Source organism: Budorcas taxicolor, chromosome X (genome assembly GCF_023091745.1).
Source record: "Budorcas taxicolor isolate Tak-1 chromosome X, Takin1.1, whole genome shotgun sequence".
In the NCBI taxonomy this organism is placed as follows: Eukaryota; Metazoa; Chordata; class Mammalia; order Artiodactyla; family Bovidae; genus Budorcas; species Budorcas taxicolor.
In genome coordinates this window covers 139086909-139098744 of record NC_068935.1, presented here as the reverse complement: position 1 = coordinate 139098744, position 11836 = coordinate 139086909, and positions in this window count along the sequence as shown.

Below are 11836 nucleotides of genomic sequence, written 5' to 3'. Positions count from 1 at the left end.
TCGGCAGAGAAGTTGAGACAGCCCGAAACAAGACCCACGTTGACCCTGGTGTCCCTGACGATGGTGATGGGACGGGCGGTGGAGGGGCTGGTCTTCAGCTCCCACTGACGGCTCCGTGTGACCGCTCCGTGCATCTGCTCCGCGTGGCCATCAGTGGTGCCACTGTCTCTTTGAGCTCCTGTAGAAAAGAGTCTGCTTCCCACACCGCCAGGACACCCTTTGGGGAGACGGGGAAAGACATGTGCAGACACCACGGAACTATCTAGGCTCCTCCCAAGCCTGGCCCCACACATCCAGCACCAAACTCCACGTCGTGAGCGGAAGCCGTGCGGGCTCCGCGTGCCCTGCTTGCGGCGAAAGCCCCCCCAACGCCCGGGGGCGTCTGTCCTCGGGGAGCCTCACTGCCGCAGCCGCTCAGCACAGCAGCTGCAGTTCCACGCATGGTTGTCATTTCCTGAAATGTGCTGGGATGTAACCTCTGGGGCACGCACGCGAGCCCTTAAAATAGCGCGACTTATGTGCTGCCAAATGCCAGCCTGTTGCCAGCTGTCCCCTCCCCAAGGCTCCTGGGGGGTGGGGGACATGGTAGCCCAGACGGCCGCCTCCTCAGCCTTGGGGGTGGCGGCCAGAGGACCACGGCGTCCGGGCAGCCTCGCCCGAACCATCTGCCACAAGACGCCAGGTGTGCTGTTTAGACAATCATCACGATGTCTGCTTGCAGCCAGGCTCCAGGCTGACGGGCTGTGTTCAGCCCCTGCTGTCCCTTCTGTGTGGGCTCCCGGGGCCAGCAGATGCCTGCTAAGTGGACACCTTAAGAGCACAGGTGTCTGTCCTCCCCCAGCCCTGGAGACCATACATCTGAGCTCAAGGGCTCCCTGGGCTGAGCTCCGTCCAGAGGCTCCAAGTGAGGGTCCTCCCCGCCTCTTCCAGCTCCTGGGGCCTCTGGGCGTCCATCCCTGGGCTGGTGGCCGCCTCCCTCCCGTCTCCGCCTCCGTCTCCACGTGGCTTCTCCTCTGCGTCCGTGTCTCTCCTCTCCTGTGTCTTATAAGGACCCCGTCCTTGGGTTTAGGGCCACCCCCACCCAGGAGGACCTCATCTCAGACCCTTCACTCCATCACAGCTGCAGAGACCCTGCTTCTTCATAAGGTCCCGTTCTGAGGTTCTGAGAGGACATGAATGTGGAAGGAAGGGGAGGAAAGGAGGCCGCTGAGTGCATCTGGGCCCCCGGGCTCTGTCGGTCCAGCCCATTGTCTGGGCTTCTCTGATGATCTTGCTTCCCCATCGGTCCGCACAAGGACAGCGCCGACCCCCTTTTGTATCAGGGACCCTGTGGACATCACACGAGTCCCAGCGAGACTTTGGTGAAAAGCTAAGTCTTACTACTCTAAACACCTCCCAGGAAGGCACTGTCCCCTCCCCAAGGCCCCCAGCCCCCGCTGTACACCCCAAATCTCTCCCAGCAGTGTGTTCGGCACGGTGATCACGGAAGAAACACACCAAGCACCCGGCTTTTGCCGCATAAATAAAAGACAGTCCCAATGTGTGTGCTTACCCAGGACAGGTCAACCATAGCGCACAGCCCAGGTCCCTTGCAGGCTGCGGATCTCTTCATTTTCAGCACAAATTGCCCTCCCAGCACTCTCCGGTGCCCAGGAATCCCTGCCCTGCCTCCCGTGTTGGGATGGCCCAGCGTCTGATGGCCCAGGCTGTCCATCCTGTGAAAGTCCACCCTTGTCTCTACAAAGTGGGGCTTCCCAAGCGGCTCAGATGGTAAGGAATCCACCTGCAGTGTGGGAGACACTGGTTCAATCCCTGGGTTGGGAAGATCCCCTGCAGGAAGAAATGGCAACCCACGCCGGTATTCTGGCCTGGGAAATCCCACAGACAGGGGAGCCAGGCAGGCTGCAGTCCATGGGTTTGAAAATAGTGGGACACAGGACTGAGCAACTACGCACACACTCTAATGTGTCTGCAGTTCTGTCTCCTCCAGGGCTCCATCTTTCCCTTGGAGTCCTTAGGAGACGTGTCAACATCTTGCATGACCCCCAGTGAAATTCGCTCAGTCACGTCCAACTCTCTGGGACTCCATGGACTGTACCCGCCGGGCTCCTGTGTCCACGGGATTCTCCAGGTGAGAATACTGGAGTGGGTTGTCACGCCCTCCTCCAGGGGACTGCCCCCACCCAGGGATGGACCCTGGACCTCTTGCACTGTAGGCGGACTCTTTACCGTCTGAGCTTGTGTGACCCACAGCTCACACTCATTTCCCACGGGGACATCCGTCTTGTCCGTGAACGCTGCGGCAGGCGCCCCCTGCATTTCCACACCCCCTTGTACATCAAGTCGTAATCTGTGACCAAGCGCTTCCCCCCCTCCAAGACGGAGCCCTCACGGGGCCAGTGACAGGAGGATGCAGGGCCTCGCGCTGTAATGTGCAATTCCGCACTCGTGGGGATGTTCAATCGACTTCATTATTTCCTGGGCTCCGGCCGTGCCTCCTGCGGTTTCATTACCTGCCCCAGACACATTTCCATACTCCATCCATCACCCTGACCTGTTCACAGTGCTGAATATTCAGATTAAACCGCAGCTGTTTCCCCATGAATAAGGAATTGGATTCGATTCTCTCTCTCTCTCTCTCTCTCACACACACACACACAGACACACCGTCTCTTGGGATGGGAAATTGAGTTGAAGGTGGCGGAAGGCAAGTCAGAAAATTTTATTATCCAAAGACCAAAGTCTTTTCTGTATCATCAAAAAACCTTGAAATGGAGCTGGGGGCAGGGAGGGGAGGGTGAACCGGCAGGGCTCGTCAGGGAGGGAATTCAGTGCACACATGAAACCCTAACAGGAGCATTTGCTGACATTTTTGCTGCCATGCAGGTGGCAGTGAGGGTGGGGGAATCCAGGACAGAAGGGCATCTGTCTGGGGCCTCCTTTGGTGTGTGACACAGGTGAGCAGTGGCTGGAGGAGCTGCGTGCTGAGAGCCGTTGCCAGCAGGCTTGTCTTCTTCCTGTCCTCTGGAGTGCCTGCCCAGTCACTCAGTCGTGTCCGACTCTTTGCGACTCCACAGACTGTAGCCCACCAGGCTCCTGTGTCCATGGGAGTCTCCAGGCAAGAACACGGGAGTAGGGTGCCATGCCCTCCTCCAGGGGACCTTCCCGCCCCAGGGATCGGACCCGGGTCTCTTTTGTGTCCTGCACTGGTGGGCGGGGTCTCCACCACCAGCACGGTGTGGGAAACCCCTTACGGCTATTAGTGATCGGTACAGACTCCGCATAAACAGCACTGCCCCCACTCCCAGGCCTGTCCTCTCTTCCTGCGTTTTCCTGCATCACACCATGGAATTGAACGCTGAATTATCTAAGTAAGTGACTCCCGTCTCCCACGCCATGACACCACCAGATCTCCGAGATCACGGGCTGTTTCATTTACCCGTGTTCTTGGGCGTGTAGCACACACTCAGACGACCCAATGCCAGCCCGTTTAGTTATGCCGCGTCCCAGCATAACAAATCAGGTGTCACTAAAGTAAAAGACGAGGGACCGAGAGAGGCGGCAAGCTGAGGGTGAGAAGTTACAACTGATCACAACCGTGACAGACCCGGGATGAGCGAAAAGAACAAACAGGGCAGGGCCAGAGTTCCTTAATAGGCCAGGGCCCTGAGCCCACGGTGACAACCGCGATACTGAATGGAGACCGTCCGGGGGGGTCTGGGAGTTTTACTAGAAACAGGACAAAACCAGGGACACATATAACTTCTGTAAAACTCTTTCATGTGGATAAAAGGGCAGATTATTTGCACACCCCCCACTTCTTTTTTTTTTTAGAGTTTTTTTATCTTATACTAAAGTTTTACAATTTCCAAATATTATTTTAGAAATTGTTATTATTTTTCTTTAGTTTTATGCTATAATTTGGGATTTTGCAAATTTTATGCTAAAATTTGGCTGGAACAGGGGTGAGTTCATGTCATTTTTTCTATTTCATTCAACATTCTTATTCTTTGGATGCTTATCAAAATGCATACTAACCAAAAAAGATTTGTTTTTTTAATTTTTGGTTATACCATACTGCTTGTGGAATCTTACTGCCCCAACTGGGGATTGAAACCACAGCCTCAGCAGCGAAAGCACCAAGTCCTTCCCACCGGTTGCCGTTGTTCAGTCACTAAAGTTGTGTCCAACTCTTTTTCACCCCACGAATTGCAGCATGCAGGCTTCCCTGTGCTTCACGATCTCCCAGGGATTGTTCAAACTCATATCCATTGAGTCAGTGATGCCATCCAACCATCTCATCCTCTGCCATCCCCTTCTCCTGCCTTCAATCTTTCCCAGCATCAGGGTGTTTTCAGGCAACAGGTGGCCAAAGTATCTGAGTTTCAGCTTCAGCATCAGTCCTTCCAATGAATATTCAGGACTGATTTCCTTTAGGATTGACTGGTTTGATCTTCTTGCAGTCCAAAGGACTCTCAAGAGTCTTCCCCAACATCACAGTTCAAAAGTATCAGTTCTTCAGCGCTCAGCCTTCTTTATGGTCCAAGTCTCACATCCGTACTAGACTACTGGGAAAACCATAGCTTTGACTAGATGGACCTTTGTCGGCAAAGTGATGTCCCTGCTTTTTCAGATGAGATGGCAAGTGTCAATTTGTCCTTGGCTTCTAGAATCTCCCTCTTCACCCCCACCCTCTGCCCTGAGACCTCCAGCCACCCCTGGGAGGCAGATGCAGCCAGCAGAGCTTGCGCTCCTATTATCAGCAGGGTCCTGCCCCCGTTTAGCTGTGGCTGTGCACACCCCAGGCCCCACTGGCCTCGGGCTCACAGCACCTCTCTGTCCCCTGGGGCAGCCTCCCGCCCCACCACACATACTGGAGGAGGTTCTGTTTCCCTCCCGGAGTTTGTGAATGTTCCACTGGCAGACACACGGGCCTTGCAGACCCCGGGGTATAAAGCCGTCTTGTGCTGGGACTGAAAAATGCCATCCCCTCCTCAAATCCCCGCCAAAAAAAAAAAAAACCACACGGATGAGTGGCAGCTCATTTACAGACCCGGAGTGAAAAGCCCGTTTGTGCTCTGAGAAGACATCTGTGTGTGATAAACGCAAACAGAAACATGTGTTAATTTTTGCCTCCCTCCAGCACTGACATGGGCTTCCCTGGTGGGTCAGATGGTAAAGAATCTGCCTGCAAGGCAGGAGACCAGGGTTCAATCCCTGGGTGGGGAAGATCCCCTGGAGAAGGAAATGGCAACCCACTCCAGTATTCTTGCCTGGAGAATCCCATGGACTGAGGAGCCTGTGGGGCTAAAGTTCATGGAATTGCAAAGAGTCAGAGACGACTGAGTGACTAACACTTCCACACAACTGACAACCTGCACACACAAGCATCAGCTTCCCAAGGCTCAGAAGTAACTGCATAGAATGCCTGTGTCGCGGCCCTCTCATGACCCAGGATACTCGCGTTTCTATCTGTAGCCGCACAGCGTGGACAGAACATCGCCTGCCCTCTCGTGACCCAGAATACTCGCGTTTCTATCTGTAGCCGCACAGCGTGGACAGAACATCGCCTGCCCTCTCGTGACCCAGGACACTCGCGTTTCTATCTGTAGCCGCACAGCGTGGACAGAACATCGCCTGCCCTCTCGTGACCCAGGGTACTCGCGTTTCTATCTGTAGCCGCACAGCGTGGACAGAACATCGCCTGCCCTCTCGTGACCCAGGACACTCGCGTTTCTATCTGTAGCCGCACAGCGTGGACAGAACATCGCCTGCCCTCTCGTGACCCAGAATACTCGCGTTTCTATCTGTAGCCGCACAGCGTGGACAGAACATCGCCTGCCCTCTCGTGACCCAGGGTACTCGCGTTTCTATCTGTAGCCGCACAGCGTGGACAGAACATCGCCTGCCCTCTCGTGACCCAGGGTACTCGCGTTTCTATCTGTAGCCGCACAGCGTGGACAGAACATCGCCTGCCCTCTCGTGACCCAGGACACTCGCGTTTCTATCTGTAGCCGCACAGCGTGGACAGAACATCGCCTGCCCTCTCGTGACCCAGGACACTCGCGTTTCTATCTGTAGCCGCACAGCGTGGACAGAACATCGCCTGCCCTCTCGTGACCCAGGGTACTCGCGTTTCTATCTGTAGCCGCACAGCGTGGACAGAACATCGCCTGCCCTCTCGTGACCCAGGACACTCGCGTTTCTATCTGTAGCCGCACAGCGTGGACAGAACATCGCCTGCCCTCTCGTGACCCAGGACACTCGCGTTTCTATCTGTAGCCGCACAGCGTGGACAGAACATCGCCTGCCCTCTCGTGACCCAGGGTACTCGCGTTTCTATCTGTAGCCGCACAGCGTGGACAGAACATCGCCTGCCCTCTCGTGACCCAGGATACTCGCGTTTCTATCTGTAGCCGCACAGCGTGGACAGAACATCGCCTGCCCTCTCGTGACCCAGGATACTCGCGTTTCTATCTGTAGCCGCACAGCGTGGACAGAACATCGCCTGCCCTCTCGTGACCCAGGGTACTCGCGTTTCTATCTGTAGCCGCACAGCGTGGACAGAACATCGCCTGCCCTCTCGTGACCCAGGATACTCGCGTTTCTATCTGTAGCCGCACAGCGTGGACAGAACATCGCCTGCCCTCTCGTGACCCAGGACACTCGCGTTTCTATCTGTAGCCGCACAGCGTGGACAGAACATCGCCTGCCCTCTCGTGACCCAGGACACTCGCGTTTCTATCTGTAGCCGCACAGCGTGGACAGAACATCGCCTGCCCTCTCGTGACCCAGAATACTCGCGTTTCTATCTGTAGCCGCACAGCGTGGACAGAACATCGCCTGCCCTCTCGTGACCCAGGACACTCGCGTTTCTATCTGTAGCCGCACAGCGTGGACAGAACATCGCCTGCCCTCTCGTGACCCAGGGTACTCGCGTTTCTATCTGTAGCCGCACAGCGTGGACAGAACATCGCCTGCCCTCTCGTGACCCAGGATACTCGCGTTTCTATCTGTAGCCGCACAGCGTGGACAGAACATCGCCTGCCCTCTCGTGACCCAGGATACTCGCGTTTCTATCTGTAGCCGCACAGCGTGGACAGAACATCGCCTGCCCTCTCGTGACCCAGGATACTCGCGTTTTTATCTGTAGCCGCACAGTGTGGACAGAACATCGTCTGCCGTATCGTGAGCAAAGGATGTTGAGGCTGCCAAGCCCTTGACCGCTGCAGCCACCCCCACGGTGCACCCTGAGGGCTTTAGGGTGAAGAAAAGCAGAATTCCGGTATACCAGATGGCGCGCTCTGCCGTGTCTCACCATTTCTGAGCAGCGTCCCCAGTAAATGTGAGGGTCCACCCACGAGGGGAGCACTGAGAGCCCAAGGGGGGCTTCGGGCAAGGACCAGGGCTATGGGTCTGCAGCAGCTTCCACTTGGACGCCAGTATCTTCCCTTTCTCAGGACACACAAGCTCATCCTGTCATTAATCCCTACAGAGTGCAGTGGAATGGCATTTCCTCAGCCGTGTCTGACTCTTTATGACCCCATGGACTGTAGCCCTCCTGGCTCCTCTGTCCATGGAACTCTCCAGGCAAGAATTCTGGAGTGGGTTGCCATGCCCTTCTCCAGGCAATCTTCCAGACTTTTAGATCTTTCCACACATAGAAAAGTGCTAAATTCATTAACTTGTAATGTCTGGTTTTCTTTAAATTACTGTCATCGTTTGATGTTCTAACCTTTTTTGTTGTAAAAAGTCCTATATATCACGCCCCTTCCCTTACGTCTTATGAAAAGTCTCTCAGAAAGATCTGAGAGGATACTTCCTGAGCTTAAGTCTTCAGCAAGTCCTCAAATTAAAACACAATTCTCAGCTTTGAGATGGTGTATTATTTTTTTCGATCCCTGGGTCGGGAAGATCCCCTGGAAAAGGAAATGGCAACCCACTCCAGTACTATTGCCTGGAAAATCCCATGGACAGAGGAGCCTGGTAAGCTACAGTCCATGGGGTCACAGAGTCGGACATGACTGAAGGACAAAAGAAAAATAATTAATTTTTTCAGTAGACAAACACAAAGTTTGCAATCATTACAAACACAAAATAAAATCACAGTTTAACAAGGGTTATTTAGCCGATGGCTCAGAAGTAAAGAAACCACCCCTGAAAGGCCCGCTTGAAAGCAGTTAGATGCCTCCAATGCATCACTAAGATTTAACACACTTAACGTTACAGGCTATGGTTTTTCCAGTAGTCACGTACGGATGTGAGAGTTGGACTGTGAAGAAGGCTGAGCGCCGAAGAATTGATGCTTTTGAACTGTGGTGTTGGAGAAGGCTCTTGAGAGTCCCTTGGACTGCAAGGAGATCCCAGCAGTCCATTCTGAAGATCAACCCTGAAATTTCTTTGGAAGGAATGATGCTAAAGCTGAAGCTCCAGTACTTTGGCCACCTCATGCGAAGAGTTGACTCATTGGGAAAGACTCTGATGCTGGGAGGGATGGGGGGCAGGAGGAGAAGGGGACGACAGAGGATGAGATGGCTGGATGGCATCACGGACTCGATGGACGTGAGTCTGAGTGAACTCCGGGAGCTGGTGATGGACAGGGAGGCCTGGCGTGCTGCGATTCGTGGGGTCGCAAAGAGCTGAACACGACTGAGCGACTGGACTGAACTGAACTGAACTGAACGTTACCGCGAACTTCGCGGTCCGCAGTGGCCCATTGCACTGGCCTCCGACGCCGCCTTGCGCTCGCTCCCGCGGCGCGCGTGCCCGGACCCGCGATCGGCGGGCACGCACTGAGCATGCTCCCGCTGTAGCGCTTCGCCTCCAGGCACACGGCCCGGCCTCCGGCGCGCTCCCAGCGGGCACGCACTGCGCATGCTCGACCGACAGGCCTCCGGAACAGCGCCACCACAGACCCGCACTGCGCATACTCGACCCCACCCCCCCAGCCCCGCGCGAGCCGTTCCCAGCGAGCTCTCACCGCGCATGCGCGCAGCCCCGCGGGCGGTTGGGGGAAGCCCGGGCGTCTCGCTGGCGCGGGGCCACACCCACCAAAAGCTTAAGAACTAAAAGGCCTCGAACCCGGTGCCCGCCACCCCTCGTCCCGGTCCACAGTCCAGCTCCTGAGCGTCCTCCGCAGCGCACACGCGCCCGGCACAGCGCCCGGCACAACGTCCGGCCCACCCAAGCGCCCCGCACTGCCTAGCGGCGTTGACGGGCGGCGCCGTGTGATGACGCCACGCGTCGCGCTGACGCACGGCTGAGGCGACCTTCTTTGGGCGCTCGTCCTGGCGCGCCCGTTTTGAAGCTGCCCTGAGTTGGGCGGGTCCCCCCGCGGTCCGACCGCCCGCCTCAGCCCGGACCCCGAGTCCGCGCAGCCCCCCGCGGCGGGGCTTCGCCTCACCCCTGGCCTCCTGAGCTCCGGGCCTGCGACCCCCTCCAGGCCGGGCGTCCTCTTCCGCGAACCCCAGGCCCGCGACCCCAACCGTGCCGGGCGCCGCCTCACCGTCCTGAACCCCGGGCCTGCGAAACCCACCAGGCCGGACCAGTTCCTCCCCTAACGCGGGGCTCGCGGTCCCCGCCTCCTCACCAGACCCCGGGAGCCCCCCCGGCCAGGTTCCCGTCTCTTGCCCCGGGGCCCTTGGCCCCCGCTGGCTCGTGCCCTCAGGGTCTGGTCGCCGGCCCCGTGTGTGGTCCATTCAGGCCGGCCGTGGGTCCCGGCTCCAGGCACCTGTGCGCGAGGAAGGAGGGCCCCAGCCCCGGAGATGCCGCCCGGCAAGGTCCTGCAGCCGGTCCTGAAGATGAAGGTGGACGAGCTGTTCCTGTGCTGGCTCAGCGAGTCCAGCACGCAGGCGATGCTCCGGGACTGCTTGCGGAGGATCCAGATGCCCGCGAGGGCCGAGAGGGGCGCGGGAGACGCTGAGCTGCCGGGGCCCCGGCTCGCAGCCGCTGCCCGCGACCCCGCCTGGAGGCCGCGCGAGTGCGAAGGCCCTGGGGCGCCCGGCCCGACCTCCGCGCCCACCACGCTTCCCGTGGGAGCAGCCTCCAGTGCCCGGAGTGGGCCGCCGGTTCGAGGGCCTCGACGATCCGGAGGGACGAGAGTAGTAAGTTCCTCTTGCTTCTGCTGACGCCTGCGAAGGTAACTGGGGGGTTCTCACCGACATATGGCTGGGGGTGACCGAGGCAGGTGGAGGAATGTCAAGCGTGCTAACCGCTTGAGTGTCTAGGCTGTCTCCTTCAGTGACCAGTTCAGTAGCCCAGTCGTGACCGACTCTTTGTGACCCCATGGACTGCAGCACGCCAGGCCTCCCTGTCCATCACCAACTCCCGGAGCTTGCTCAGACTCATGTCCATCCAGTCGGTGATGCCATCCAGCCATCTCATCTCCTCCCCTCGCCCCCAGAAAAGTCCTGCTCACTGGAAAGTACTGTCTTCAGCATCTTCCACACTGATCATGTTTTTGGAGTTTGTTGACAGTTGGTGTTAGCTCTGCACGCGTGGCTGTTTTTTTTCCTGCTCTGCTCAGTTTGTGAACCTTGACATTTTATCCCAAATTCGTCTACCTTTGTCCCTGAGTTTCAACAACAGGGCTTCCCTGGTGGCTCAGATGGTAAAGATCTGCCCACAGTGCAGGAGACCTAGGTTCACTCCCTGGGTGGGGAAGATCCCTGGAGAAGGAAATTGCTACCCACTCCGATATTTCTGCCTGGAGAATCGCGTGGACAGAGGAGCCTGGCAGGCTACAGTCCAGGGGTCGCAGGGTCTGACGTAACTGAGGGACTAACAGTTTTCTACAGTAAGGACAGTTGGAGAGCAGTGCATTTAAAAGTAAAGTGCTTCTGTGTTGGTTAGACGTAATAAAGCGTCTCCAGGTGTTCATGGAAAAAACGTGGGGCAGACCAAAGGGAAAGTGTGGCGGGTGCATATTGTTCCCCTTGTTTTGTTGTTTAGTCATGCCGAGCTCTTCAGGACCCGGTGGACTGCAGCCCGCCAGACTCCGGTGTCCGTGGGGTTTCCCAGGTGAGAGTGCTGGAGTGGGCTTCCATGCCCTTCTCCAGGGGGAAACGAGAGGGAAAGTGTGGTGGTGCATATTGCTCCCCTTCTTGTTTTGTTGTTTAGGCACGCCAGACTCTTCAGGACCCGGTGGACTGCAGCCCGCCAGACTCCTCTGTCCATGGGATTCTCCAGGTGAGAGCACTGGAGTGGGCTACCGTGCCCTTCTGCAGGGGAGCTTCCCGATCCAGGGACTGACGCCTAGTCCCCTACCTCTCCTGCATTAGCAGCTGGGTTCTCTGCTGTCAGTGCCACCTGGGAAGCTCAGATGCACTGAGGCTGCTGTAAATAGACAGGAAGCTTGTGTTGCTCACCTCCTGCTGTGCAGCTCCGTTCCCAACAGGGTGCAGACTGGTACCAGCCCATGGCTCAGGTGTTGGGGACCCCTGCTCTTGACGTCTTGCTTCAGCGCCCCCCCCCCCCCCCCCGCCAAAACAGGAGGTGGCTGTGAGAGGAGAGCCAGGGCTTGGAGAGCTGCCTGCAGCAGTGACAGTCCCCCATCCTCCCACCACCCGCCTGGTGCTCTTTCTTGGGTCCCTGGAATCTGACGCGGTGAGCCATCCACGTGTCACTAGGTGTGGTCTGTGACACGGCTCCACAGACACCACTGGAAGGTGACTTCTTGTGTTTTGTGACCCTGTAAATTGTGTGGGTCCCCCTGGGACTGGAACTGTTCACAGAAAATTTGAGCAGGGCGGCTTTGATGCCTGAGACAGACCTCATTTATGCATGGCAGGCAGAAAGCCACAGAGTGTGGGCGTGAAATTCCTCAGGCCAGAGTGGT